At 37.5% G+C, this 23,007-nt stretch overlaps 1 protein-coding gene across 4 annotated transcripts in view; it reads left to right on the plus strand.

The window, feature by feature from the left end:
* Positions 1 to 23,007, plus strand: part of R3HCC1L (R3H domain and coiled-coil containing 1 like) — a 98,707-nt gene that overhangs the window by 21,361 nt on the left and 54,339 nt on the right. For 3 of the 4 annotated variants that reach the window (XM_034663103.1, XM_034663105.1, XM_034663104.1), the window contains exon 1: positions 12,177 to 12,238. The exons of the other annotated variant lie outside the window; for it this stretch is intronic. The gene's annotated coding sequence lies outside the window, so the exon portion shown is untranslated. Of the gene's footprint in view, positions 1 to 12,176; positions 12,239 to 23,007 lie in introns of those variants that run through there. 4 annotated transcript variants of the gene reach the window in all.

Consider the following 23,007-nt stretch of genomic DNA (forward strand, 5'->3'; position numbering starts at 1 on the left):
ATTTGACAGAGATAGAGACAGCCAGTGAGAGAGGGAGCACAAGCAGAGGGAGTGGGAGAGGAAGAAGCAGGCTCACAGCGGAGGAGCCTGATGTGGGGCTCGATCCCACAACACCGGGATCATGCCCTGAGCCGAAGGCAGATGCTTAACCGCTGTGCCACCCAGGCGCCCCAGGACCTTATTCTTCTTTTTTTAAATCTTTGTCAGTTTGATGGACAAAAAAAGTGCATTTATTTTGCATTTCTCTGCTGATGTCATTTATTTGTTCTTTGCTAGTTTATTTTTTGTCCATCCAGCCATCCAGTGTATTCTTACTGAGCACCCACCTTGTGCCATCTTGTAGGTTAGAGCTATAATAATGACGTCTTTTTGTGTTTTTCATCATTTGTATTATTTTGTTTTTTATCTGTCTTTTTCTCTCTTTCCCTTTTTTAAATGGCATTTGATAGGCACTTCTGTCCCCTCACATTAGTTCTCACAGGACTGAGAAAAGATGACATTTTTTATTCTGTTTGGTTGATGAGCTTCTAAGAAATATTTTTGTCGTTCATGTTTATTTTCATTGCACGTTCTATAGTAGGTAAATGACTACGTTAAGCTCTTAGTATTCACAAAATGAGATATTGAAAGTTAACTGCATAGACTAGAGTCAAAGAAGTGATAATTATATATTTTTATAAAAGTAACTTTTGTTATTATTTTGCGGGTGAGGCTGCTGTTTATCAGAAGGAAAGCTTGGTGGCGTTTGCCTTCAGACACAATATCTGAGTGTTCTAGAGTTTTTTTATTCAGAAAATAAATGTCATTTATTTGGTAAGTCCGTTAACTATGACTTCTGCATATATTATAGAAATATTGTTTATTGTTTATTTACTCTAAATATTTGTTTGCTTGCTTATATTTTGTTTCTTTAGTGTCATTTGTAACTCTCAGGGAAAACAAGTTTGAGAGTGGCAATTTCCTGAAGGACTAAGGTCTCTTAAAGATTTTCTTCTATTCACTGTTCTTAATTTTGGTTTTTCTTGCAAAGAGAACAGGGGCTGGTTAAATATTAGCATTAGTTCTCAAAGCTGGAATCCTAGGTTTGCTCTTTTTAGTCTCTCTTCACCGTAAGAACCAAGAATTGACCTCTTTCCTGTCCAGCTCTAGAGCTTCCGTTTGGTTCATGCAGGGAGCAGTAAAGAAGCCGTGTTATTGTAGGGGTTTGAAGAACTGGTTCAGGAAGAATTAGACGGTCAGTTATATCTTCAGTAACGCATGGTGAAGCAGAGTGAGTAATGCTATTAAAGAAATTAGAAATGAAAAATAATGAGGTATATAGTGAAACTGATTTTAATTGTTTAATATTACTCTGTAGGTATTTTTTTAATTAAGTTTTTTTCCAGGAAGATACAGTAAGTTGATGTGACCACTGTTTTGTAAGAGGTTCTTCTTACCCACATCCTCTTAATCTTTTCACTTTATTCCAACTTCTGATTCTTACGTGTCACCAGTGTTAACTGGGAAGCTGGTATGTTTGGTGAAGGCGTTAGTGGTATCAAGAGGGTCAGTCATAGCAAATGTCAGAAGATAATTGTAGTTGGGTGCTGCTGAAGCATATGGCAAAAGATTGGAAACTAATGAAATGATACTGGTGACTTAACAGAATTTTTTTTTTTTTAAAGATTTTATTTATTTATTTGACAGAGATAGAGACAGCCAGCGAGAGAGGGAGCACAAGCAGGGGGAGTGGGAGAGGAAGAAGCAGGCTCATAGCGGAGGAGCCTGATGGGCTCGATCCCATAACGCCGGGATCACGCCCTGAGCCGAAGGCAGATGCTAAACCGCTGTGCCACCCAGGCGCCCCTTAACAGAATTTTCTATTAAATGGTTTTACACAGCAATATATAATGAAAAGTAAATATTGATGTTGAGAGCTGAGCTTAAAGTATTCTCAAATAGAATGTAAGGATGAGGAGCCACAGCTACAGAAAAAAAGGGAAAGATTCTCCTTTCATATCTTTTTTGGTAGTCTCTTTGCTTTTGTTAGCATCAGAAAGCTGACTTCTGATGTTCTTAGAGTGTGTGTATGGCCTGTTTGAGTAGAGGCATGGAATTTCATTGTGCATGAGTCTGAAACGGCCCGATCTGAGAGCGTACCAAAGTGAGTTTTAATCTTGGTTATTTAAAATCTCCTTGTACCTGTCTTATTAGGAGTATTATTTTTTTAAGAAGAAACTAATTTGCAACTGGCTATAAAGAGTGACATTGCGTCCGGGAAAATGCTGTACTAACACACTGCGTTGTCCCACAAGAGTACTTCCCAACTCCCTGAACGCAGTGCTGACAATCTGTGACGGCCTGTGAATTGGGCAGCAGTTGGGGAAGATGGCCAGCAGAGTGAGGTGGTTGTGTGTAAGTTATAGAGGAGGTGGGGAGGGGAACAAATGAGAGAAGAGCAGAGCAACTCCCGCGTTCTGTGGGCAGTTTGAATGGAAGCTTTTGTTAGCTCTGCTAAAACAGCTGTGAAGTGACTAGCCAGAGGGTGTGGGGGGTTTGGTGGAGTAGAAAATCATGTATTTCACTTTTTCTTTCAAGGTGTCATTGTTTCATTCTGTCCTCAAAACTGTAAGGCTAGATGTTTTATTGATGAGAGTATGGATTGGATACATTTAAAAATTTTGAAGGCACTAGAAGTACCACTTCATGCCAGGAAATGAGACTAAAAGTCAGGGTGATAAAGATGGGATTTATCTTTTCTAGGAATTATTGTAATGGTAGTAAGGCCAGTTACCATATCTAGATCCAGAATGACTGGGCCTTTATCTCAGACAAATGTATATCCTGTTATTTATTTATATGTTACAGTTTATATACACATACCCCACCCACTGGAGGTGTTTTTAGAAACACTCGGCCAGCTGGAGCAGTCTTCTTCGGACATAAGGCATGGGTTTCTGAGTATTTCTGGATTGTGGAATAGAAGTTAACACGGGGCAAGTTATGGTTCAGTTTGTTCAACCTCTGGCTCTAGCTAGACTAGTTTCTGTAACTGTCTCCAAAAATGACATTCTTGACTTACTGCCTCTTCATATTGTTCAGGCTACTCCTCCTTGGAATGTCTCCCTCGGATTCTCTTTCTCTCAACAAGCTTATAAAGGCCCAGTTCCAATTCCACCTACTTTATGACATCTTCAACCATTCCAGGCCCTTAGTGATATTTCTTTTTCAGGGTTTCTTTCATTTACTGCCTTTTCTCTTTATTTGGGTATCATATATTACCTTAAAATTTTTTGAAAAAAAACTTACTACCTTCTCAGTTAGGTGGGGACAACTTAAAGGGGAGGTTACATTATTCAGGTGGTTCAAACCATGTTATATTATTGTAGTCTTACTTCACAATCTCCACTACCCTAGCAGAGATCTCAGTACAGTATGTGCACTTAATAAATATTTGTTTGACTCCGAGAAAATGCCATTACCTATTGCTAGCTTTTCCAGTCTTTAACATTTATCTTTCTTTTTGTATCATAAGAATAATAGATTGAAATGCAGTTTAAGTACCTGAGTCATGTTTGTTCAGTACACTGTACTTCTTGGAAAGCCTTCTATAGCGCTCGATACAGGCTTACTGATTTGTAAAGGAGCATTGCTCTGAAGATAATTATATTCTGAGGTAATTACAGTATTTGTTTTTCTTGAATCTCTAATTAGTAAACCCTCAATCTGCATATAAGAGAAGCTCTCATTTATTAATTTTCTAATGTTTTCTTTACCTGCTTTGAAGTGAAACTTGCTGCTTTTGGTTTTTCAGATTCTTACCGGGCACATTTGGCCTTCACACTTGCTAGCATAGCTACAAGGAGGGAAGAGAGAGACAGAATTGTGACTGTATCTCTAACATAGGGATTCCACCCCCTTTGCAATTATTCTCTTATTGCTGTTGCACTTTTTTGGTTTTGTTTTGTTTTTAAAGCTCTTCTCTGCTGTCTGTTGTTTTACCCCAATATTCATTCATTCATTCATTCATTCATTTATTTTAGAGACCGACAAGAGTGCCCATGAGCAGGGGGAGGGACAGAGGGGGACAAGCAGACTCCCTGCTAAGTGGGGAGCCTGACATGGGGCTCTCAGTCTCAGGACCCTGAGATCATGACTTGAGCCAAAACCAGACGTTTAACTGACTTAGCCACCTAGGTGTCCCTACTCCAATTTTTACAAGGCATATATTCTAGTCTACTACACTAGTTAAGTGCAGGGACTTTGGAGTCCTAACCAACACTGGAAGCTGTGTGATTTTAAGTAACTTAAGTTTCAGATTTCTCATCTGTAAAATTGAGATAATCATAACTACCTCTTAGTTTGTAGTTGGGATCAAATGAGGTAATATGTATAACAGCACAGATTAAGCCTAGTGGCTTCTGCTTTCAAAATTTATTGTGTGGTTTATTAACTTTAGTCTGTGATTCCCAAAGGGAAAGAAAGATCAAGTTTAATGCATGTCAGGTTTGAGGTGCAGTCCTAAAGTCTTGTCTATTTCAGCTCTCATGTCAACTATAGGGTATCAGTGAGTGAAACCCAGGATAGACCCAGGAGAGGAACTACTTTCTCATAAGTCTAGAAATACAGACCAACCTCCAGATGTCTGATGAGGGAAAGAAGTTTTAGGAGGGGTTTTTCCTTTCTCTTTTCCCCAGGTATATATGCAGAGTAGGAAGCAGAGTTTTCTCTCCACCGTTCTATTGCATGTTATATTGCTGTTATTCAGTTAAATTTTGGTCTCACTGCCTTTTGAGGTGGTCACTAATAGGTGCACTAACATTAAACTTTGAACAGTTAAGTTGGTGAACTATAGGGTTGCCGTGTCAGTGGAGTGTGAAAGAGACTAAGCTTCGGACTGTTTGCCAGCCTATAAAGCGTGAAATCAGTTGGTGCCGATGCATGGCGAGTCTAGCCACTGGAGTGTAAAATAACTTGAGGACATGAATTGTGTTTCGTTGTGAGAAAAACCTTTTCATGCCATAGTTTGTTTATGTATTTTGGTGCCCCTACGATCCTTCTGGATTCATGTACCCTATATACAGTTTCATTGTCTTGATAATCAGATTTTTCATGAAATATTTCTTCCAGTTAGCAAACGGTATCCTTGTGCAACTGCATGCAGAGAGGCAAAGGCTATAAATCTGCAACGCAGACTAATACTAAAATACTGTAGCTATTATATCCTGCTTAAGATTACGTCTGAAAATACCATCTTCGGTAGGTGTTTGATGTACAAGTTTCTTCTGTTTTTAGACTCAGATTTGAAAGTGCACTCTACATTCTGCCTTGAAGCTTCCTCCAATCTAAGAATTGTGTTACCAGTTTCACTGGTTGCTGTTCCCATGTTCACATGTGCCTCTGGAGAAAGGGAAGTATGTAGAGAAGGATTATGTTTTCAAATGGTTGGGGGAGTTGGTAGGAAGAAGTATTATTAAGAAGAGATTATTCTTATGGGGAATAGAAGAGAGGGAGTTCCTCTCCTGACACCTGGTGAGGTTCTTCACCATATGGCTTTGAGGGTGAGGCAAGGTGAATGAGGAAGTTTCAGAGACAATAGTGAATTATTATTGTCAGCACTTTCAAGTCTGGAAGGTTATTGGGAATAGGCATGCCATGAAAGCATTAAAGTTCTTATCATTCTTATCCTTGTTGGTTTTCTTGTTTTATTGCAGCAGTCTTTGAACTCTGGTTGCTTTTGTATTTATACAGAAGAAAATTGTGAATATTTATGAAATTAATACATTATTGTAAGAGACCATCCTGCTGAATATGAAGCAGTGTATTGTAGCAGTTAAATGCAGGGACTTTGAAATCCTACCTGGTGCTCAAAACTCTGTGATCTTGAATTACTTAAGCTTCAGGTTTCTCATTTGTCAAATTGGGATAATAATAACCACCTCATGGTATTATAGTTGGAATCAAATGAGATCTTTTATATACACACACACACACACACACACATACACACACACACACGTATAAAACATTTAACATAGTCCCTGTCACATGGTGAATACTCATTAAATGGTAGTTGGTTATTTTTTCTTCTTTTTCTTCATCTGCTGCTACTATTGGTACTACTTTACCACTTCTTCAGTTTCACATGTAGGGCCTAAACCTTAATGAAACAGAAAACATAATTAGATATATGGTTCACAGCAGCAGATTTTGAAAAATATGCCATTGTTCTCTTAGACATGGCTTAATAGATCTTAACCAAATAGAAACTCTGTAAAAAGACTTTTTTCATGAAAAGAAAGGATTGTTATGTTGACTTAAAATAGCCTTGCAAATGAATATAAAAAATTATTTTAAAATGTATTGTGTTAATGCAAATAAAACAGCCTTTCAATGAACTTAGGGAGTTTACAGAAATAAGAGTTCAAAATATTGTCATTTCTTATTACTCACTTAACACAAGCTGTTTTTTCTAAGGAAGTGCCTTTTCAAAAATTCTTAGGAGAAAGAAGTGTTTCGTCTGGTGTTAAGAATAGTCATAGTACAGTTCTTGTCCAGTGTATGAGGCACTTATTTTGTGGGAATGGGATGGAAAAGGCTTCCTGATCATTTATACTAATGGAGATGAGCATTAGTGTGGATAATATATTTGGTTTGGTCTGCATTATGTGATTATTTTTGCAGCACAATTAGCTTCCTGATTAAACTTTGTTCAGCTAGTATTTCCGGAGCACATACAGAGTGAAAAACTGGGTGAGGCAACTGGATAAAACTACTAATTTTAGTTGATACGAGACTTGGTACGCACATAGCTGTAAGTCTTAGATGAATTCCTCAGCCACCTTCCTCATCTTTAAAATGAGGAGGTTATACTACTTGGCCAATTTCAAAGATCTTTTTCAGCTAGAAGCTTTTAAGATAGATAAGGAGGTAGCTTGGCAATCGGGAAATGCAGCAGTGACACATTTTGACCACCAGAGGGTGAAGTCCAGTCAGTCAGCGTGTGCTGTGTTTTGACAAGAAGGTAGCGTCCTTGGAAATGAGGAGGTCACGTTGCTCTTATATCCATTTAGTTTAAATAAGTTATGGAGCTTCTCGCTTTTCTGATTCTACTTGGATTGAATATATTTCTGCTTTTGTTATTTTCAACCTTCTAGATAGGACTGTGACGATTATGTAAGAAGGGAGAAGAGTAGAGGTTTCTGGTTGTCAGGGATTCATTAAATTTTGTTCTCCAAGATAGTGAGTGGCTCTCAGATGACCTGTGGGCGACTTTGATGGGAGGCACAATAGTATGGGTGACCAAATTCAGTTATTTGTGGTCACCTTCTTCCCCCCCAAATACACAGGCAGACACACAAATGACACTCAACCCTAATTATCTCCACTCTCTTTGGAATCCCAAGGATGAAAATGAAATGTCTGAGAAATATGATAGAATGAGCACAGCACTTATAATTAAAACCTAGGTTCCAGCCTTTCTTTGTCATTTAATATCTATTTAACTATGGACATCATAACCTCAGATTTTGAGTTTCCTTATTTGGAAAATAAAGATGTTGAATTCTGGCCTATACAATCCCTTTCAGTAATGTAATTCTAAGATTCTATAAAAATTCTTTAATTTTTATGTGAAGGGCAGTGATATTCTTGATGCAACATTATAATTAAGTAGTGTCTTGTAAAAACAGTACATAATTTCTTCTTTTTTTTTTTTTGGCAAGGAACAGGACTGTAAATGTTGTTAAGGCATAAACGTTAAAGTATTAAGCTACTTAAGAACAAGAAGGACAACACTCCACTGAGACATTTTTCTGACCCCACAAACAAATTCTCTAGACCATAGGCTCAGGGTGTAACAAGTCAGTCAAGAGGGGCCATACTAGGTAGGAGCCAGGCCAAGCTGACTTGGGGTATAGCTGATAAGGAAGCATTCATAGGGGAAGTCATTTGGGAATAAGTGAGCTTGAAAAAAGAGGGCATCTATATCACAAAGGGAATCTATGTCAGAAAGCTGGAGTCAGAATCCGTTTCTTCCATATACAAGTGAAAATAACTTTGATACAGAGCCCAGTTGTATGAGTCTGAGTTGCTGTCTGAGAGCACTGGATAACGTGGAAGGGACAAAGAGGGCATGGAGTCCAAATAGACAAGCTGAGATGGGTGTCTAGAAGGCGACAGAACAAATGGATGCAGAAGCGTGCTTGTGAAAACAGGCAAGGATTAATACTTACAATTTGATATGTACACAAGAGAGTAGAAGCCAGCCAGGCAGACTGGGTAGAAACAGAATTTTAGGATTATGAGCAAAAGACAAAATTTTAACCTCTCCTGGCTTTAATTAAGCATCATCCTTGGTGTTGGTAGGCAGGGTCTGCTTGGTATACCGAAGGCTCCACACATTTGAGACTAGTGATTTTATCACTGACAAACCCTACATGGTTTATATGGTTTTGATGGCTTTACACTTCACTGGGTACACATATTCACAGATCTGTGCACTAATACCGCAGAGTTCATTTCACAGAACTGGCTAGTAAAAAATTTGGCAGGCAAGCTAGCTTTCTGAGTGCTCCTAGGAATGGAGTCCAGCTGTTCCCTTTGGGCTTTGAGCTGTTGGAATTCATTGGGATAGCAGCTAGAAAGAATGAAAGTAACATTTTCAGCCTAGTTCATGACAGCAAAGCAGAGGTGTTAGAATTTCTGTTCTAGAGGTTTACATTGCGAGTAACTTAACCTGATTGTGTGTCTTAATATTACTGGGCTTCTGACCGCTGAAATATGGCTTGGATCGATGGTGGTTTGGAGAAAGTAGAAAGAGGGCTATCCATCATTCAGAGGCTCCATAGAAGCTGCCTGATAATGCTGCTTTCACCAAGCAGCCATCTGTCCATCCATCCATCAGTAGGATGAAATGAGATTTAGCGGAACAGGCAGCCGTAACTCTGAGACACTTTCTGACCAACAATTGCAGTCCTGGCCTGAGTCTGACCACAAAGCACAGCACTGGGGTTTGGCGGGATGTGGCAGCAAGTGCAGTCTCATTCCCGTCAGCGCAAGCCTAGAATGTATTCAGTATGAGACCAGAGCACAGCCATACTTTCCATACAAAATTTGATAAACTTGGGGTGACCAGCAAACAGTAATGTTCTTTTAGCTCCATACTGTTTTACAAGTTGAACAGATCCTTTTGATGGAGAGTTTTTTATTTGGCTTGGAGAAGAAATAGAATTAAGACCTGATTTCATTTTGCTGGAACCCCGCCACGGTGTAGCCTTTAACTTATATCTTACATTGGCAGAATGCGTTGTAAATGCTAATGAATCAGGTTGACCACCTTTTTCTCAGTTGAAAACACTGGGTACTTTTGGCAGTTTCCAGTTTGTCATGGTATTGAGGGATAAGGCTAAATTAAATTTGAGGATAATTCAGTGATTTTATTTTATACAAATTCTTTTTCCTATTAAACTGAAATTTGTACCTAGGTTGTTAGGTAGCAGAAATTGAGTTTTCTTTCTCTTATTTCTCTCCACTTTATATTAGTGGTGTCAATATGAAGGAAAGAAAAGAAAATACGGATAGAAAAAATGGGTAAAAGACTAGAAGCAAGAAGCTGGATTACTCCTAAAATGGATAATTAGGCTTGTGTGATTGAATGTTAACTGTCATCTTCCTGCTTCTCTGCTTTTCCAGGGCCATGAGCCATCTTAGAGCCTCTTGGTCAGTACAGATCTTCCTCGACTAACAATGGGGTTATGTCTTGATAAACCCGTTTTAAGATGAAAATATGATAAGGTGAAAGTATGTTTAATATACCTAACTTACTGAACATCATAGCTTAGTGTGCCTTAACCTAAGTGCTCTCATTTACATTAACCTGTAGTTGGGCAAAATCATCTAACACAAAGCCTATTTTATAGTAAAGTGTTGAATATCTCATGTAATGTATTGAGTACTGTACTGAAAGGGAAAAACAGCATGGTTGTTTGGGGTACAGGGTGGTTGTAAGTGTATCGGTTGTCTATCCTTGTGATGGCGCGGCTGATGGGGAGCTGCGGCTCCCTGCTGCTGGCCAGCATCACTAGAAAGTATCGTACTGCATATTGCTAGCCCTGGAAAAGATGAAAATTCAAAATTCAAAATATGGTTTTACTTAATACGTATGCATTCCCACTGTTGTAAAGTTGTAAAATTGTTAAGTCAAACCATTGTAAGGCAGGGACCGTGGGTATAGCTCTGTGCTCATGTTGCCTATCCTGGTACCTTTGCTGCCATGGCCAGCTTCCCTGACTGTTTTCTTGCAGTGGTCACTTCAGACCTCAGCTCTTGTTCTTTGTTCTGAAGCCTTGCTTTTCATTTTGGATTGGGGGAGGGGCCAGGGGAGCCTAATGTACCGGAGATGCCTCGGAAATGAGAGCCTTGGATGAATTCCTGGGCCTATTGATCCACGGGCAGTTTATGCATCCTGACATTCATAATCTCAGTAGGCTGCTGATGTTCCTGATTAATGGGCCCAGGGGCTGTCCATCCGTCACTTCACATTAATTACTGAAGAGGTGTTTTTCCAGTGATTTACCTGACAGCGGGCTGTGATAAATACCCCTAAGCAGAGTGGGCAGTGATTAATCATGGGGCCACACCCCTCCCCCCACTTTCTCTTCCCCCTAACCACAGGCCAGCGTTGGGACCTGACCAAAGAGTGCCCCCTCCCCATAAGCTATCTATCTCCACAATTGCTTGTGGATGCATATTTATTGGGGCAATGGACCTGGCAGATAGCATTCTAGAATTTTTGCCAAAGATGATGAAAAATAAATCTTCCCAGTAGGAAGAGTAACTAGTATGTTTTTACGTGGGGCAGAAAAGTATATATGAGCTGCCTTTATGTTGCTTTTAAGAAATCTGATAGAAATATTGCCTACCTACTCTGCATGTGCTCAGCGCTGTGGTAGTTGCTCTGTGAGCTTTAAAAGGAGGAGAAAGTATAGTTTTTGTGATTTTTTTTTTTTTAATGTCTATTCGGGGAGAATCTTTGAACACGTGAGAAATTAGAGAACATTTCAAGGCACTAATATAATCTTCGGAGGATTGGGCTAGAACTCTAGAGTTTTAGTTCTTATTTTGGCCTTAGAAAATGAAATTTAGTAAAATATTTTAATATTAAGTATTTTCCATGTGTGAGGCACTCTGTTCAACCCTGGAACTGTGAAGATGAATGTGATATAGCACAGACCGCGGGAAGCAAAGGCTAGTGCCCTTGGCTTCAGTTTCTCAAGCTTTAAAATAAGCTTTTCCAGGAAGTTAAGTATTTTAAATTAATATAATATTAATTAATTTAAAATTTAAAGTGATTTAAAATTATTTTTTTAAGTAGGTTCTGCGCCTAGCGTGGAGCCCAGTGCAGGGCTTGAACTTATGACCCTGAGATCAAGACCTGAGCTGAGATCAAGAGTTGGATGCTTAACTGACTGAGCCACCCAGGCACCCCTAAATTCACTTTTATATTAATTAATCACATTAATTTTTTTCCTTGGGATATTTATTGAGTACTTGTTATGTTCCTGAAGATAAAAGTAAGTATGTGAGAAATAGTATTTGCTCTCAAGAAACATATTATAGAATATGAGGTGACATTCATAAATGAAACATTTAAAGAAGAATATAAGTTAGTGTATAATAACATGGATACCATAGATATGTATGCAAATGAATTCACAGAAGGGTGAAATCATGTGTCTTCAAACAGTTAAAGGAAAAAGCTGGATTAGAGGTAAGTCTTTTGAAGGAATAGTGTCTAGGAGGAGTGTTTAAACTGAGACAATTCAAGGAGAGCATTTCAAAAGTTGGAGTGAACTGATTGTGAGGCCATCCGATTTAGAAGGGAGGATTTGTCTGACAGTGATAGAAATATGATTGTAACAGTAGAGTGACACCAGATTTTGGAGAACCTTGAATCTGGGAAAGATTAATTTATATTTTGTAGACTCTAGTTGAGTCACTAAGGTTTTGAGCAAGGGATTATGAAGAGAAGGTATGTTTTATTTTTTTATTTTTTATTTTTTTAAAAGATTTTATTTATTTATTTGACAGAGAGAGAGACAGCCAGCGAGAGAGGGAACACAAACAGGGGGAGTGGGAGAGGAAGAAGCAGGCTCATAGCGGAGGAGCCTGATGTGGGGCTGGATCCCAGAACGCCGGGATCACGCCGTGAGCCGAAGGCAGATGCTTAACGACTGAGCCACCCAGGCACCCCGAGAAGGTATGTTTTAGATAAAAGTATTGTATATATTGATGTGCCTAATGTTATTTGGAATTACCAGAGTATCTTAGAATATTCTCGGTGTCCTCTTTTCTAAGGTTGTTCAGAACAAAAGTATCCAGATTAAAAATATAGTTCAATATATCTCCCTGAGTGCAATGCAAAGATTGTGTGGTTTGGTTATGTATAGAATAGATAATAGACTAAGTTTTAGAATCTTACTCATGCTAAGTTGAATAAGTCAGTGGAAGTTTTAAGCAATGACTGCAGAATTAAATTAGGAAAGACTATAGCCTCGAGTTTTAAGAAACAAATTGATCTTTCGTCTTACTAATGTAACTTCATTAAGGTTGCACTAATTACTCACTGACTTCTTAAAGCCCAGAATCAGAAATTAGGAAGTCAGTGCCGTCACCTATATTTTGATAGGACTTTCTAGGGGATGTAATTTTTTTCATTAAAAAATTAGTATATAATTTACATGCAGTAAAATTTACTTTTCTTAGAGTATATTGTGTCAGTTTTGACAAAAACATGCAGTCCTGTAACTCCCACACAATTAAGATACAGAACAGTTCCATCAATCCAAAAAATTCCTCTCTGCCTCTTTGTAATCAACCCCTCACCTGAACTTGAGCTTCTGGCAACTGCTAATATATTTTCTGTCCCTTAAGTTTTGCTTTTTTCAGAATTTCTTATAAATGGAATTGTATTTCCCTAGTGGTAAATGATGTTGAGCATTTTGTGGTGTGCTTATTTGCCATCTTTATATCTTCTTTGGTAAAGTATTGTTCAAATTGTTGTTTGCTTTTGGATATTGCGTTTTGAGAGACCATTATGTATTCTGGATAAAGTTCTTTATCAGATGCACAGTTTGCAAATATTTTCTCCCAGTCTGCAATTTGTCTTTTCATTCTCTTAACAGTGTCTTTGAAAAACAGAAGTTCTTAATTTTGCTGAAGTCCAGTTTATTGATTTAAACATTTTTTTTCTTATTTTATGGATCATGCTTTTGGTGTTGTATCTAATAAATCTTTGTTTAGCCCAATGTCAAAAAGATGTCCTCTTATGTTTTTTTCTAGTAATGGCGTAGTTTTAGGCTTTATATTTAGGTCTGTGGCTCATTTTGAGTTAGTTTTTGTATATGGTGTGAGATATGGATAGAAATTATCTTTTTGTTATCAATATGAATTTTTAACTGTCTCAGTACCATTTATTGGAAAGACTGTCCTTTTATCATTGAATTCCTTTGTACCTTTGTTGAAAATCAACTGATCATATATGTGTGGGTTTGTTTCTGGACTTTTCCCCCCATTCTGTTGATCTGTATATTTATCCTTTCTCCAATACCACACTTGTTTGATTACAGTAATCAGGTAAGGTTAGTGTAAGGTAGAGTAAGTTATCTTAACTTTGTTCTTCTTTTTCAAAATTGTTTTGACTTTTCTAGTTTTTTTGCCTCTCTATATTTGTTTCAGAATGAGCTTGTTAATTTCTATAAAATTCCTTCTGGGATTCTGATTGAAATGTAAAGACAGGTTGGGGAGATTTGACATCTTGATATTGAGTCTTCCCATTCATGAACTTTATTTAGATGATATTTGATTTCTTTTATCAGCGTCTTACAGTTTTCAGCATAGATTCTACTTTGTTAGATTTATACCTGGTATTTCATGTTTTTGAGTGATGTTGTAAGTGGTAACTCTTTACATTTTCAATTTTTATTTGTTCATTGATAGCACATAGAACTACTACTTGTATCCTGTTACCTTGCCAAACTCACTTATTATACTAGCTTTGTTGTAAATTCTGTGGGATTTTATATATAGAAGGTAATTCTGCAAAGACAATTTTGTTTCTTTCTTTCCAATCTGGATGTCTTTGTTTCTTCCTTGCCTTATTGCATTGGCTAGAACCATCATTTCACTGTTGAGTAGAGGTAGTGAGAGTGATCATCCATACCTTGTTTTTGATTTTAGGAGGAAAGCAGTTGATTTTTCACCATCAAGTGTGATGTATGCTGTATGTTTTTTTTCATGGTTTTGTTTTTGTGTTTTGTTTTTTTGTAGATCTCCTTTATCAAGGTGAAGAGTTCCCTTTTGTTCCTAGCTTGCTGAAAGTTTTTTGTTATGGATGAATATTGAATTTTGTCCTACTTTTTGTCCATCTGTTGAGATGATTATATATTTTATCTTCTTTGGTCTTTTGCTGTGGTGAATTATATTTTGCTTGGCTGAGAAAGTTTTTGTTATTAAGTTTTGAAAGATATTCTTGCTGGGGTGTAGAATTCTAGATTGACAGTTTTTTCTGTCGGCACTTTAATAAATGTCTGGCTTTCATAGTTTCTAAAAGTTCTTATCCTGTTCCTCTGTATATAATAGGTCTTTTTAAATATGGGTGCTTTTAAGCTTTTTCTTTATCTTTAATTCTTTTTGCCTGCAGTTTAAATATGTTGTGTCTAGGTGTTGGATTCTGTTGTCGTTTCAATGCTTGGTGTTCTCTGAGCTTTTTGGACCTGTAGTTAGACATACTTTATTAATTTTAGAAAATTCTTGGCTGTTATCTTTTTAAACATTGCTTGTCACGTCTTCTCTCTCTTTTATTTCCCGGGATTTCAAGTACATGTATGTTAGACTATTTGATATTTTCCCATAATACTTGGATGCTGTCTTCTGTTTTGTTTTGTTTTCATTCTCTTTTTTTGTTTGTTTGTTTCGTTTGAGTAATTTCTGTTGACCCATCTTTACTTATTCTTTCCATGGCTATGTTGAGTCCACTGGTAAGGTCATTGAAGGTTTTTAGCTCTGTTACTGTGTTTTTATTCCTAGCATTTCCATTTGGTTCTACTAGTTTCTCCTCTTTGCTTAAATTGCTTATCTGCTTGTACATGTTGTCCACATTTGCCTTTAAAACTTTTAACATAATCATAATTATTTAAAATTCCATGTGCAGGGGCGCCTGGGTGGCACAGCGGTTAAGCATCTGCCTTCGGCTCAGGGCGTGATCCCAGCGTTATGGGATCGAGCCCCACATCAGGCTCCTCCGCTATGAGCCTGCTTCTTCCTCTCCCACTCCCCCTGCTTGTGTTCCCTCTCTCGCTGGCTGTCTCTATCTCTGTCAAATAAATAAATAAAATCTTTAAAAAAAAAAAAATTCCATGTGCAGTAGTTTCAACATCAGGGTCATCTGAATCTGGTTCTATTGGTGCTTTGTCTCTTAACAGTGCAGGTTATGTTTGTTTGTTTCATTTTTGTTTTTTGTGTTTTTGCTCTTACTTTTTTTTTTTTTGGTTAAAATCTGCATATTTTGTATAGAGTAGTAGATAGTATTTATGCCTGGAAATGAACATGCTTTATCTTTTGCTGAGCTGTTTGTGTGTGTGTTGAGGGGAGAGGGGTTTGAGCCAGCCCAGACTGGTCACAATTTTGAGCTGAGTTTGGGTTTGACCACAGGCTTCTTGTGTTAGCTTATGTTTAGGGTGGGGTTTTGGTTTGCCAAAGAGTTTCTCTTAATGTCTGCTCTCCCCTGGGCTTTAGATCTTCCCTTGAATTTGTGCTTTTGTTCTTCCCACAGTAGTCAATTGCTGTTATGTCTTACTAGCCTGTTGTTCGTGGAGGAGGAGGAGGAGGGCATGGCATTTTTTGTTGTTTTGGTTCAGTTTCAGTTTTAGGTAGATGCTTTCCACCTGAGTCTCAGAGGTGGGGCTTTTTCTGCAATCTCGCCGCTTCTTTAGGCTTAGAGGTGTTACTGTTTTTGTTTTGTTTACTTTCCCTAGCTGCAGTGGACCTTCACCTGCTGGCTGAGGGCAACAGGATTTGCTGTCTTTCCCCAGCTGCTTAAGGCTTTTTTTTTTTTTCTTCCCCGTGTAGGCAAGGTAGGCAAGAAGGATCCAGGTGGGGCTTGGTACTTGTCCAACATGGGCTGCTCTTTCTTTCTCCCAAGTCTGCCCCACAAGGCTAGACTGAAGACTTCTCTGTCTCTTGCCTAGTCCTTAGTCTTTTGAGCCTCCAGTGAGGTCTGTGGAAAAGATTCTGTGTGTGCAGAGAATTCCCCTCCTTTCTGTGTTTGCCAAAGGTTCTGTTTTCTTCTGGTAGTCCACATATGGCCTTCAGCAACTTTTAAAACATTTTAACAGAGTTCTTCATACTGGCTTTTATGGTGCCCGGTGTTCACTGCAGGTAAGGAAGTGTTCATATTCCATTTCTCCTTTGAGGACCCTGTCTTCTCTCCTTAGATTTTGGGTTAATTGTTTGTCCTGTGACCTTCTCTGATGAGTTCAAGAAAATCTGTGAATGTGCATTTTCCACATTTTATTTTGTTTGTGTTAAGGGTGGAAAGGACATTCTTGAGCTTTCTACACCATAAACAGTGCCCAGAAGTCCTGCTTATTTGAGGATGTGGTTTCGATATGATTTTTGTTGATCAGAATACCATTTAAATCTGTCCTTTTCAATTTCTACTCCCAAACTGTTATTTTTGTTTGTTCTTTCATTCATTCTACCAAAAAAAAATTATTTTGATTCTATGCTATATGTCCAGGCACTGTGTTAAGTGTGGGGATACAGTGATGGGCAGGAAGACATAATTCCTTCTCTAATGAACAGATAGTACAGTGGTGAAGACCAGAGAATTAAAGAAGTCATTATAATCAAATACAAGAGCTGTAACAGGAGAGGTTTCTGGCAAAGACACCTCACTTAATCTAAAACGATTAGGTAAGACTCTTAAAGAATAATGATAGAGACCTAAAGGTTAAATAGAAATTAGGTGAAGTTGGTTAGGAGGCTGCAGGGGAGTAGACTAGGTAGAGAGAAGAGATTGTATAGAGCCTAAGATGAAAAAATCCCCCAGAAAACCAATAACACGGAGAGTTCAAGAATGTGAAAGAATTTTGATGTGGCTGTATGGCATATGAAGATAGAAGTGACAAAAACTAAGAGAAATTGATTGGAGCCAGGTTAAAAAGTCTTGTAAGCCATGTTTAAAAAGTTGATTTTATCATAAGAATGATGGGAAGTCACTGAAAGATTTTGGGGAGGAGGGTGCCTGAGCAACTAATTGTTTTAAAAGGGTCGTTCTTGATGCAAGGTGAAGAATGAATAGAAAGTAAGCAACACAGAGAGACCAGTTGGATGGGTTTTTATAGTAATCTAGGCATTTGTATGGATGGGTTTAACTTGGAGTATCTTTAGGGATGGGGAAAACTAGACAGACTGAAGAGATACTCAGATATGAAGATCAGTGGAACTTGTCAAGTGATTGAGTATGGAAAGAGAAAAAGACTTTTGTAGTATATTGAGTAAAAGTCTTTGAGGACCATGTCTTCTTTCTTTAGATTTAGGGTTAGTTGCTTGTCCTGTGACCTTGCTTCTCTGATGAGTTCAAGAAAATTTGTGATTGTGCACATTTTCCACCTTTTATTTTGTATGTGTTATGGGTGGAAATGATGTTCTCCAGCTTTCTGCATCATCAGCAATGTCCAGAAGTCCTGCTTACTTGAGGATGTTTCTGCAGAACATCCAAATTTCCTTTTTTCCCTAAGAAAGAAAGCAGAAAGAAAAGATATTTTGTTTACTTTAATTATACCACCATTCATGGCCCATGATTCAAAATTCATTGAGGTTTTGGGTGGAAGTAAGTCAGAAAAGGAGACAAGGAAAACATACCTAAATAATATGTAAGCCATAGTAAACAAATTTCGTTCTTTTCTCTGATTGTGTTTGAGTACTGAGAAAAACGAAGACTGTTTGATTGCTTCAATGTTGATGTTTAGCCTGTTGGCATATAAACAAATAAAATTTGCAAACTGGCTTCTGTGCTCTTTTGGAACAAAAATAGCATACAATCGATCTTCTGAAGGAGCTGTTGCATGCAGAGAGAAATTTACTATATTTAATCACTTAATTTCCTTGTTTTCCCCAGATGTTTTTACTCAACATTTCTTGTGGTAGATATTATAAAAACCTTTAGAACGAGCATTAGAGAGTACAAGTCTTCTAAGACTCCACCGTGTCACCAGGGTAGTGAGCACTGCCACTAATAGCTGTGGCAAGTTTTATACAGAACACAGTGGTGGATGCCAACAGTATGTTTTCATAGTATTGGAGGAGCAAAGTCTCAATTTCAGAAAAGGGGAAGTTAATGATAAACGGCCTCTATATGATTCAATATTTCAGTGGTTAAGTTGGGAAAGTATGTGTAGAGCTCAGGAAGGTAAACAGTTTTCCTTAATTTTACTTCTCAGAATGATGAAGTTAAAAATAAACATGGTATGTTATCACAATGTTAGTGTGATTCAGAAAATTCAAGAGTTGTTTTGTTGAGGATATACTGTAGGGTGTGGAGTTTTGAGCAGTTAACGAGCTTGAATATTAGTCAAAGCTGGTTTCAGTTCTGGCTCCGATGCTTACTAGCTAGATGTGTGACCTTGATTCTTAGTGGCGTTATCTTTAAAATGGTAAGAGTTGTACATACCTTAAGGACTTGTTTATGATGGCTAAATGAGATAATATGTATGAGCACTTAGCATAGTGCTTTTATTCATCTACTTCTTTAGTGCAGTACAAATTTAAATTATGTTGCCATGTACAGTTCTTTAAATTCAACATACTACAAGGTTTTTATAATCTTGGAGACATTTATAGTCTTAGTATCTCATAATTGGAATATGTCTGTATGTTAACTATAAAAATGGGTAATTTTAAAGAATATAGAGCATCATTTCTTTGATGGTAGTAGTACGTTGTGGTATTCAGGAATGAACCACGTATGGGGGAGAGGGCTTTAACCTGGCTCTGGTTTAATTTTGCTGTCACCATTAGTTTGCACATCAGGTATCTTTCTGTAAATAGATATGTACCATGTGTCACATATACAAGTTAAGAAAGGTCCACTTGTAGGGAAATAGGTAATGAATTGAATAAAAAGAATAGTACAGTGATAAAGAATTCTTAACTTTGAGAATACTTTTACCTACTGAGTCTCAAATTAAGGAAAAACATCTGGATTAATACTGCTTTGTGTTAGGACATTTGTTTTTATACTCATTTATTTACCAATCATTTACTGAATGCCATCCATTGCCAGGAATGGTCCTGGGCACTGAGGCGATAGCAGTTATATGGCATTTCTTGCTTTCGAGGAGCTAAGGTATAATTGAGAGTCAGGTGAGCCTAGTAGTTTGGTATGGCAGCAGGGAGCAGAAAATACCTACCCCACATTTACTCCGGGAATATTTATTGAAATCTGCAACATGCAGCAGGCATTCAGAGAGATCATTTAGGGCTGCATCTCAAAACAAACAGTCCTAAATCATCCTTGGCAAGGAGATCTTCATGGTAATGGAGAGTCTTGGATTTGGATTCACTGTAGAACAGGTGTGGTGTAATCTTAGACAAGGCTAGACCTCTGAAAACTTCCTGAACAGCTTTGTTGACCCACTGGTGTTCCTCTGGCTTTTCTTTCCTTCCATGGCTCAGTTATGTCTTTTGGAGCAGCTTTTGAAGAACGGGAAAGGTGGTAGTTAGGGCTTCTGATCTCCTAAGCTAATTGATGCAGTTATTCCAATTTTTTTCCTCCAAAGAGTTGTCAGAGATATTAAAGCTGAGGGTACTAAACACACTGGGATATTCATATTGTCAGAAGGCAGCAAAGCATATTGCCAAAGGAGAGTTAGGAGCACACAACTGAAGTCAGATTATCTAGATTAGAATCAGCCAGGGCGCCTGGGTGGCACAGCGGTTAAGCGTCTGCCTTCGGCTCAGGGCGTGATCCAGGCGTTATGGGATCGGGCCCCACATCAGGCTCCTCTGCTATGAGCCTGCTTCTTCCTCTCCCACTCCCCCTGCTTGTGTTCCCTCTCTCGCTGGCTGTCTCGCTCTGTCAAATAAATAAAATAAAATCTTAAAAAAAAAAAAAAAAAGAATCAGCCACATTCTATCTAGTTCTTTGGCCTTGGACGTATTATTTAACATCCCTGTGGCTCAGTTTTCTCATCTATAAGATTGGACTGGTAATAATACCACTTTGTAGGATTTTGGGGAGGCTTGAATGAGGATGATACTATTTGAATATCATCAAATAAGCAAATAATAATCAGGTAGGGGGCCAAAATAGGCATCATAAAGTTCGTATATTAAAATTCATACACTTTGCTCAAATAAGAGGCGTCTCTGATCCTTACTTAGAAGCCTTTTATTTTTATTTTATATATACTTTGAACAATGAAATTTATAACACTCATTAGATTGAGAGAAATGAAAATGTTTAGAGTGGAAAGAAGTGACAGGTGGTGAAGAGGCAGAAACAATAAAAAACAGGTACTCTACTAAAAAATAGTAATCTGGAGGTCATAATATGGTTGTGTTGTATGTGGGCTGAGAGCAGACTCTCACAGTGAATATGGCCCTGATGTGTTACTTTATACATGGCCAGTTTAGCAGTTTGGGTAATGCTTTGCATTAATGAATCTGTTTCCTCCATACCTTTGAGAAAAGTCTATGTGAGGTCCTCTAAATGAACATCTAAAACTTAGTTTTTTCAGTCCAGGGTATCCAGGGTATGTTAAAAGAAGGCCTTGGAGTCAGCTCTTCATCTATAGATACTAATGTCACAGATTATTGTCTTTATTCTCTTAATTTGTAATGTAAAATATATCTGTAAACCTGGTTTGAATAGAAGTAAGAATAAACCTTCAAGTGGATGTAGGAATTATTTTGTGTTTCCAAGTATAAAATATGTCATTGTATTAACTAGTGCAAGTGCATTTACGGAAGGATGCATTAAGAAAACTACAGCAGAATCAGTTGTGGTTCATTAGCAGGTTTTATAGTTTTTAAATATGAAGCCATTTCTCTGCTGTCCAAGTATAATTTTTTATGTTATTATATCACACACAAGTGCCTCTGTGTTGTGTTTAGGTCAAGTATATTTTAAAGTGAAGCTCTTTTGCAGAGGAAGGACATTTCTTGTTTTCTTTATTTGTAGAAGTGTGTTCAACCGTGGGAGTAGAGGACCTTAAAAGTGTGGAAAGATTAGGTATAGATATATTCCTAATTTTATTATTTTGTTTAAGACTCCTCATAAGGTGGTATAGTCTTCTGATGTCTTACTGATGTTTTACTTTCCTTTTTATCTTGCTCTACAACAAAAAATCCAAATCATTTGAAATAGAGAATGTTTTCTCTGCCTGCTGTGAAAATTTCTGACATGAATGTGCTCTTTAGAGTAGTATTTTTCAAAGTCAGTCAAGTAAAACAACTTAGTGAATAAACTGATTTTAATTACGATGAGAATCTAAAATTTTTTAAGTTAAAGTAAAATAAAATAGATTAAAAAAATAAGACCAGTGCACATAGTAAGGCTATTTTATGGAATTTGTTTCAGTCTCATCTGTGTTTGTGGATCTGTACTGTGTCATGATGTGAAATGTCTTTAACTGGAGTACAAGAAAAAATTTGAAAAAAAAATGCTTAGAAAGTCTAACAGGAATCTATGCTCATAGCAGATAAGTCTCACTCATAAAGCTTTTTACAAAATACAAAAAGGTATATATAGCAATATGTTAAGAGTGATTATCTTTGTAAAGTGAGAATATAGCTTTTTTATTTTTGGTTTATTGTGTAATACCTTTGCATTAAAGAAAATACCAAAAAACTACATTTTTCATTAGTTTTTTCTTAAAATGAGATTTTCCCTCTATCACAGACCTTTCTTTGAGCCATCTATTATCTTTTTTAAAAAAGGTAACCTGTCTGAAGAAATCTCTCTCTCTTTTTTTTTTTTTACTTGGAGACTTCATTCCTCAGGTAGTAGCCCATAGTGACCAAGGAAAAGATCTTTGTAATCTAGCTTTGTTATCAGAACACTGAGTACTCTATAAAAGTTTTTAAATGAATATTAATTGCTATATTCCCAAGATCATCACCTAGTACTCCAAAGTTGTATATGTCCATTGCTGAAAAAGCAGAATTTACGTATTTGTGACTGAATTCAAGTGACTGAAGAACTGATTTTGTACAGGCTTAAATGAGTCCTGAACTTTGCTAAAGTACAAATAACTTTTGAGAAAGATCTTGGATATGTGAACTTCATTTATGTATAAATACTAAGGCTCGTGGTACTTTAACTGTCCTGAGGTGAATAATTGAGCACTTCAGAATATTATATTCTACTTGCGTTCTACTTGGCTTCTGGGATACTATGTGCTTCTGTTCCTCCTGTTTTCTTCTTCTTTCTCCTTTGCTGGCCCCATCTCCTCTTCCTGACATCTAAAGGTCATAGTTTTCCCCCATGACTCAATCCCCTTGGCCTTCTTTCTCTGTCACTCCCTAGGTGTTAGTCTTAACCTTGTTCCTTGGCTTTAATCCTTATGGCAATGACTCCTGAAATTTTATCTCCCAATTCTTGCACCTCCCCTGAACTTTAGACTTATATTTCCCATTGCTTCCTTAGCAACTGTATAGGATGTCCAACAAGCATTCAAATTTAAAATGTCCAAATCACAGCTCTTGAATTCTCTTTTCCTATTTCCTTCCCCAGTCTTCCATAGCTTAGTAAATCTAACTGTCTTCACTGAGGTCGATCAGACCAAACTCTCAAAGTGACTCCTCTTTTCCCTTCACATCCCATACAGTCATTCCACCAAGTTTTTGTTAGCTTTGCCTTCAGTTTATATCATTACCCTGGCTACTTCTTGTGACCTCCTCTGTTGAAGGAGACATGCTGCATGCCTATTAGTTTTTAGACTTTTTTTTTTTTTTTTTTTTTTA

Source organism: Ailuropoda melanoleuca, chromosome 6, assembly GCF_002007445.2.
Source record: "Ailuropoda melanoleuca isolate Jingjing chromosome 6, ASM200744v2, whole genome shotgun sequence".
Classification (NCBI taxonomy): domain Eukaryota; kingdom Metazoa; phylum Chordata; class Mammalia; order Carnivora; family Ursidae; genus Ailuropoda; species Ailuropoda melanoleuca.